Source organism: Rhincodon typus, chromosome 41 (genome assembly GCF_021869965.1).
Source record: "Rhincodon typus isolate 14 chromosome 41, sRhiTyp1.1, whole genome shotgun sequence".
Lineage (NCBI taxonomy): Eukaryota > Metazoa > Chordata > Chondrichthyes > Orectolobiformes > Rhincodontidae > Rhincodon > Rhincodon typus.
Window position 1 is genome coordinate 10,214,346 of NC_063372.1, and position 8,538 is coordinate 10,222,883.

The 8,538-nt window shown below is 45.2% G+C and overlaps 1 protein-coding gene across 1 annotated transcript in view; it reads left to right on the forward strand.

Annotated features, from left to right (window-relative positions):
- The first annotated feature begins 1,494 nt into the window (after nucleotides 1-1,494).
- Nucleotides 1,495-8,538, forward strand: part of rdh5 (retinol dehydrogenase 5 (11-cis/9-cis)) — a 24,079-nt gene continuing 17,035 nt past the window's right edge. Inside the window, exon 1 of the mRNA XM_048618931.1 lies at nucleotides 1,495-1,610. The gene's annotated coding sequence lies outside the window, so the exon portion shown is untranslated. The remainder of the gene's footprint in view (nucleotides 1,611-8,538) is intronic.

Below are 8,538 nucleotides of genomic sequence, written 5' to 3' on the forward strand. Positions count from 1 at the left end.
CTTTTTCATTCTCATAATTTAATAGCTGGGTGAAATCTTCTGTCTTTCTGCATAACTAAACCGCTCTAATACTCCGCGGGTATATCTTATTGTTTCTCTCTGTGCTACCTCCAGTTCTTGAATGTTTCTTCCGTCTACCAGCAACAAAAAACAGGATGAAAACAGAAATTGCTGGAAAAGCTCAGCAGGTCTGGCAGCATCTGTGGAGAGAAAGCAGAGAAAACAGGACCTGACAGAAGCCTTGCACCCTCTTCCTCTATCTTGTGCTCTCCTGTTTCAGCCACACTGTTCAATTTCTGTTAGATTTGTTCATAGGTCATGTTGACGTATGTCTCAACCCTAGACTCTCGGATTTTGTTCAGCTGTAGCCTTAACTATTTCAACACCATTTCACGAAGCAATTGTATTGCCTGTTTTCCCTTCTGCTGCGCAATGTTTTGGCTTCAAGAAATTTTGTCCATCACAATTTATTGTTTTGAATACACCATAGAAACTTAGAAAATAGGAGCAGGCCATTCAGCCCTTCAAGCCTGCTCCACCATTCAATCTGATCGTGGCTGATCATCCAACTCAGTCCCCTGTTCGCACTTTCTCCCCCACACCCTTTGATCCCTTTAGCCCTAAGAACTATATCTAACTCCTTTTTGAAAGTAGAGAATTCCACAGGCCCCCCCACTCTCTGGATGAAGACATTTCTCCTCATCTCAGTCTTAAATGGCATACCACATATCCTTAGACTGTGACCCCTTGGTTATCAGAAACATCCTTCCTCCGTTTACCCTGTCTAATCCTGTTAGAATTTTATAGGGCTGTATGTGACTCCCCCCTCATTTTTCTAAACTCCAGTGAATACAGTCCTAGCCGATCCAGTCTGTCTTCATACGTCAGCCCTGCCATCCCAGGAGTCAGTCTGGTAAACCTTTGCTGCACTCCCTCCATCACCAGAACATCCTTCCTCAGATAAGGAGACCAAAACTGCCCACAATACTCCAGGTGTGGTCTCACCAAGGCCCTGTACAATTGCAGCAAGACATCCCTGCTCCTGGACTCGAACCCTCTCACTATGAAGGCTAACAGACCATTTACTTTCTTCACAGCCTGCTGCACCTGCAATGCTTACTTTCAGCGACTGGTGTGCAGGGTGCTATCGCATGGTGTTATTGCATCTGCTACATATTTCTTCTCTAAACCAGAACAACACCAACGTGTCTCAACTGGTAACCCACAGTGAACCTGTACTCTGGTACATACAATAATGTATACCAACTCTCTCTAATTCTAGTTGTAACCTTGTTATGATTTCAGTCATTCTTATTTCAGTGCAATTCTCTTAAAATCTCCTCCTCATTGAAAATGCAGAATGTATTTGCACGCCTATTGATCTGCAATGATTAGCTTCTTTATGACTTTCAAACTCCACCCTCTGGGGAGTGCTTGTTTCAGCCTGTTGCATAAGCTTTCCTTAAATGCTAAGTGCTTTCACATTGTCTCGTCTTTATCTGCATTCAAAGTGGAAAACTTAGGGAAGAAAGGGTGCCAGGATTGTTCCAAACTACTGGAAACCAAGAGAACGTGGGGGCAGAAACGGTCTTCATCTCCTTATTGTCCAGGTAAATCAAATCAAAACGATTAAGGCTTATCACGAGCAAAAGAGAATTGTCAGAAGCTCTGTTGAAAATATAGGCACGGATAATGACGAACTCTGCACAGTGGATATCTGGAGAAAGTTTTCGCAATTCAGTCAGGGTAACTTGTTAATTAAATTAAGTACAACATGAGTTTTTCTCCGTTTGTTTCAGGTTTTTACTTGCTCTCTGTAACGACAGGTGATTTACACTGAAGTAACCAGGGCAACACATGCATAGGCAAGAAGGTGCTTTCTCAGCCAGCACCAATTCTCTGTCATGTGACATCCTCTTCACATATATCTTGCAGCTGGGGCCGGTGGTGGGGGGGTGGTCCCTGGATAGCTGTCAGGACTGGGAAACCAAACTGCTTCACATTTTTCCCTTCCTTCAAGCTTGGGATCACTTGTAATGAGCGGCCCGTTTGCTGTCTAGGCTAAGAATCTGCTCATTCAGCCCAGACCTGTGCCACAGACTCTTGTGCTGTCTCTTTGCAACTGCACCTGGACGGCCAGCAACTTGGTGAAATACTCTCTTTGGCCTGCCCGAAACTTGTTGGTTTTCCAGAGCAAGCAGTTGACCCCGACTGAGTGTGGCAGACTGGCACATCCCAAGCTCCAAGACTACGTGTGCTGAGGGACACGCTAAATCTTGGGGCAGCTTTCGCCAAGGGGCAGTGGGGAAGGACCACCGTCTGAGATCTTTCTGCTGAAGGTAAATGGGGGTCCGTTCAGTTATCGGACCCTCCCAGTACCTCAAATGCATATAAACATGGTCTTGTTCAAGCAAAAGGAGCCTTTGGTTTGTTTGGATACATTCAAACTCCAATATTTGTTTCCTTGATTATGCTACTGTACAGAACTGAACTGCCTTTGTGACCATGTACATATATTAAGATAGTTTTTATGAATAAAGTATATTTTTGAAATTAAAAAAAAGGTTGGGTGGATTGGCCATAATAAATTGCTCATAGTGTCCAGGGATGCGCAGGCTAGGTAGATTGGCTGTGGGAAATGCGGGGTTACAGGGATAGGGTAGGAGGGTGGGTCTGGGTGGAATGCTATTCGGAGAGTCAGTCTAGACTCAATGGGCCAAATGGCCTGTTTCCACACTGTAGGGATTCTATGATTCTATCCAGTTAGGCTGACTCCCCTGCTCCTTCCCCACCCTCCGCACACTTTCCCTTCCGCACTGCCCCCTCCCTCACCACCCCCCCCCACCCCCCCACCGTCTCTCTCCAATTTTCTTTTAGAATCTATTTCCACTAGTCTTTCAGTTCCAGAGTGCAACAACTCATTGCATAGCCAAAAGAAAGCGTTTCTCCCCTTCTCTAACACTTCCAGTCCGTACGCAAGCATGACCCCAACCTTTCCAGAGTCGGTTATTTTAACACAGTGTCCTGCTCACACACCCACATGTCTGTCCTCAGCTCCAGTGAATCACAGCACAAACTGGAAGAACAACATTTCATCTTCAGGCTGGGCATTTTACAACCTTCTGGGCTCAATATTGAGTTCAACACCTTCAGATTGTGAACCCATTCCTTCCCTTTCTTTTAGTATTACTTTGATCCATTCTCTGTCACCTTCTCTCCCCTCCCCACACCCCATTGGGACAGTCTGTCCTTCCCGCTCTGGCAGTTAGACACACCATTGTTCTGCCATTCTCACATTCCCATCACTTAATCTCAACTGTCAGCATCTTTTCTCCCCCAGCACTCCAACTCTCCCCCCGCCTCAACTATTGCATAAATGCTGCCCCCTTCACACTTCACGTCAGCTCTGATGAAGAGTCTTCTAGACTCGAAACATTAGCTTGCTCTCTCTCCCTGGATGCACTGACCACTGTGATCTCCAGCATTTGTTGTTTTCAGTTTCTCCCCTTCGGTTCTTTTGCCAATTACCTTCGATCTGTTCCCAATATAATTCCTAATATAACAGTGGAATTGACATGCCAGTAAAATGCCAAAAGCTCATGACATTATGGACTGAATGGAATTCCAGACAGAGATGCTGGTTTGAGGACCATTTGCTTTCAGATCAAACTATATGTTTAGGAATGCGTGTAATCTCTGTAGGCCAAGCAGCATCAGAGGAGCAAGAAAACTGACATTTCAGAAATGAAGAAGGGTCCCGACCCGAAACGTCAGCCTTCCTGCTCCTCTGATGCTGCTTGGCCTGCTGTGTTCACCCAGCTCTACACCTTGTTATCCCAGAATGAGAGGTCACAGTTTTAGGATAAGGGGTAGCAGAATTAAAACAGAGATGAGGAGAAATTACTTCTGTCAAAGGGTTGTGAACCTGTGGAATTCACTCCCCCTGGACTGTGGTGGATACTGGGACATTGAGTGAGGAGGAGATAGACAGATTTTTAATTAGTAACGGGTTGCAGGGTTACGGAGAGCGGGCAGGAAGGTGGAGTTGAGTCCGAGATGAGATCGTATTAAAGGGTGGAGCAGGTTCGAGGGGCTGAATGGTCTACTCATGCTCCTAGTTCTTTATTCTTATATTAAATCAGCTGTCCATTTTACAGTTCTCCATGCTTTTACATTCATTGGTTCCAATTGAGAGGAATGTGTAATGGCTGATGGATTGACATCATCTGGTCAAAATTACCCCATGGTATTGAAATCCTCTTAAAAAAACCATGAGACTATTGTCTACATGCCCTATGCGATCGAAATTAGACCAATGTAGAAGGCCAAATTATTTCAAATCATTTTCCCTCTTTCTATTCATGTTAAGAGGGTTAGAAAGCCATTCTTGATGCTAAAAGCAGAATGCCCACTCTCAGGTGTGTGCTTTTTTGGAATGTGACTTTAACCCATGTGCAGCTGGCGTTATAAAACCATGGTACTATCTGAAGAAAAGCCTGCGGTTCTCCCAGATTAATCGCTTCAATTTCTTTCACAGGATGTGGCTGGGCCCAGCATTTATTGCCTCGTCCTTAGTTGCCCCCTTGAGAAGGTAGTGGGTGAGCTACCTTCTTGAACTGCTGCAGTCCATGTGCTCTAGGTAGACCCACTAAGATTCCTTAGGGAGGGAATTTCAGGATTTTGACCCAGCGACACTGAAGGAACGGCGATATAGAATAGAATATAATAGAAATTTATTGTCATGTGTGCTTTTACATGAAAAATACAGTGAAAAGGGTATAAGTCGCCCCACCATGGGGCCTACATCAACGGCAGAAGTCATACATAATGATAAAAAAAATGAAATCAAGACAAGGTTCATCACAGTTCAGTTAATGGCTCCTAGACTCAGGGAAAGCCGATTAAGGAGCAATGGCCTAGCCTGCGGGTGTGGGCTTGGGCAGTCAGTCACGGACCTGCTCCTTGCTTGTGAACCTATGTTCGGCTCGTCCTGGCGTTGCCACCAGAGACCTCCTCCTTCACCCGCCGCTCTCCAGGCTGTAAAGAAACAAAATAGAAGAAAAGAAAAAGAGCAAAAGAAGAAAAAAAAGAGAAAGAAAGCCAATGGGAGTGAATGAGCTCTGGGTTCGTGAAAGATTTATGTATTAATATATTTCCAAGTCAGGATGGTGAGTGGAGGGGAACTTGCAGGGGGTGATGTTCCCATGTATCTGCTGCCCTTGTTCTTGTAGATGGAAGTGGTCGTGGGTTTGGAAGGTGCTGTCTGAGGATCTTTGGTGAATTTCTGCAGTGCATCTTGTAGAGGGTACACACTGCTCCCACTGAGCATCAGTGGTGGAGGGAGTAGATGTTTGTGGATGTGGTACCAATCAAGCGGGGGCTGCTTTGTCCTGGATGGTGTCAAGCTTCTTGAGTGTTGTTGGAGCTGCCCCCATCCAGGCAAGTGGGGAGTATTCCATCACACCCCTGACAGTTTTGCCTTGTAGATAGTGAACAGGCTTTGGGGAGCCAGGAGGGGAGTTACTTGAAGCCAAATTCCAAGCCTGTGACCTGCTCTTGTATTTATATGGCTAGTCTTGTTCAGTTTCTGGTCAATGGTAACCCCCAGGATGTTGACCAGACTTTATCGCATTTGCTGCTTGTGGGTCTTAGTGTCCAAATTGTTTCTGATGTTAGCCAACACACCTGTGACTGCATGTCAGAAATAGTTAATTTTTGGTGGGAGAAGGTTCTTATAGAGTGTAAACACCAGTATGAACTAGTTGGGCCAAATGGCCTGCTTCTTTGAAATAAACATACTTCACTCTGGGATCTGTAGTCATGAGCAACCTGAATTGTTTGTAAAGTATACTTTTTAATTTAAAAATTTCCTGACCAGCCTTATCACACACCTCTAGAGCAGGTGGGCCTTGAACCCAGGCCTCTGTGGTTGAGGGGTAGGGGCACTGCCACTGGACCACAAGAGCATTCCCTTAGATCAGCTATCCAGACACGTGATAACTCCCCTTCAGGGCAATTGGAACTTGAACCTAGGTCTTCTGTCCCAGAGATAGGGTTGCTACCAGACCGATCTTAGAACACGGTGCACCTCTGTACAACACAAGCACCCCATTCTTGTGTGCCTCCATTCCAGGTGAATCAAAGGCGTGGTTTCGCGGGGACACTCCCGTTTGACGGGAAACTGTCCCGCTTTCCTGACAATTTCTGAAAAAATAGTTCAGGTGTAACCTTTTTCCTGGGGTGTCAAATGTAAACTGGGCCTGGGGAAAGAAAATCTGTGTGAAATGTTGTCTTTCTCCCTATAAAAAAAACCTATCGCATCTTATTTACCCACACCCAGCGGGCCTGTAGCCCTCCCCTCCATTGCGGCCCATCCCTATCCTTCCCCTCTTGACGTCTCCAAAGAAGGCATCATGACCTTTTTGGCATTGAAGGTGGTATTGCTGATCACATCTTTTAATGAAGCAACAGAATTGGCTGGGAAACATTGTCATAAGGGACCTCTCACCATCAACTTCTCCTGCCTTTGGCCACTCATTATGGCATTTATAATGGAGCTTGGCCTTCCCACATTTCTTCAAGGTGTCCCAGTTCTGACTTTTGAAAGTCTGCCCAGCCTTCTTTCCCTGGTTGCTAACGGGTACACCTCGCCACACCATCCAGCTGGTCCTTGATGCCCATCATCACTTGCATGTTTGACAACCGAGTCCAGGTCATAGAATCGTGGAATTTCCACAGTGCAGAAAGAGGCCGTTCAGCCCATCGAGTCTGCAGAGGCACTCCAAAGAGCATCCCACCCTATCCCCGTAACCCTGCGTGGGGATTTTACCATGGCTAACCCACTTAACCTGGACACTACAGGGAATTTTTTAGCACGGCCAATCCACCTAACCTGCACACCTTTGGGCTCGATGTTGGGCAAGCATTATAATTCATTTCAAATCAAAACAACAGGTGCAATTATTCTTGGCAAGACAATGTCATTTTTTTTATTTCAAAAATATGCTTTGTTCGTAAAAACTATCTTTGTGTATATACGTTGTCACGAATGCAGTTTGGTTCGGTACAGTAGCATATCAAGGAAACGAACAAACATTGCAGTTTGACTCTATTCAAACAAACCAAGGACATATCCTGCACATACAGGACTACATTTTACATGCGTTTAAGGCGCGAGGAGGGCCCAAGAACTGAACAGACCCCCAATTAACTTCAGCAGGAAGAGCTCAGACAGTGGTCTTTCCCCACTGCGCCTTGGCAAAATAGTAATTCTAGCAAACCTTGCTGAAAGTTCCAGGGCAAGTTAATACTTGGCTAATTTCACCTATTACTGAGACTCGACCATTTCACGTTTGGGTTTGAGATAACAAGGTGTAGAGCTGGATGAATACAGCAAGCCAAGCAGCATCAGAGGAGCAGGAAAGCTGACGTTTCGGGCCTAGACACTTCTTCAGAAAGTGTTTGGGTTTTCCTGGTTTAAACATTAATTTGTACAGACTGCCCTCAAAACTTGCCAGCGCATCAGTAACGCAGTAATGTTGGACAAAGGGCAGAGTGCAAAGTTCCCTCCACAGTGAATTGTTGACATTTAACATTTCAATCGAATGTTCAAATCTGTTCCTTCGTTGAAGGCCATTGGAAATGGAGGAGTGAATTCTTGAGCTGAAGTTTTGATTTTATTTTTGTTCTCCCTGTCCACACATCCCCTGGCTCCAAGCCACCGTTGTAAGTCTCGCTGGGAAAAGTTTGTTTGTCCATTTCTCACACTTTGTCAGTTTCTGTTTGACTGGTTTGTCAGAAAGATCGCCCTCGCCCCCAAAAAGGACAGAGGCGAAGCCAATATCACTCACTGGCCTATGCTGATCCAAGCTGGATTTCTTCAATCGTTGGTGAAACTGACAGCTTCAGGGATATTTCCCTTTCATTTCCTGCTGTTGTCTGTATGTGAAATAGCAAGAGGTAATGTCTGAAGGTCAAAAATGATCCAGGCTGATTAATTATAATAGAAATGGATCAACACGATCCCTAAAATGAGACCATTCCCATTCTTTAGTGATTACAGATTTAGATTTTAATCTATTGATGCATTGTGTTTATTTTCTTTACCACACAAGAATGCTGCTTGTGTCTGCTTTCTTGTGCTCAGTATAAATTGGGGCCTGGTTGCCAAGCGCTTCATAGTTTATTGCATGTGCTCGGGTTTAAACAAGATTACCAAGATGAATGTAATCCTCCGTGAATGCCATTTTCACTCAGCAAGTGCTTGTGTAATAAGATTTACTGAGCTGTGAGAGTGGTCTGGAAGCGAGGTCAGGTTAAATGCTGAGAACACAAGAGAAAGTCTGGCCAGCAGGATCAAAGTCGGAGAATTTTGTTTCTCCCAATCACAGCCTGAAGTTCAAGCACAAGAAGTCTAACCATTGTGTTGCAGGAACTGCAACTCATATTCTGCTTGGGAACCCTGCAGCCCAATGGTATCAATGTGGACTTTACAAGCTTCAAAATCTCCCCTCCCCCTACCGCATCCCAAAACCAGCC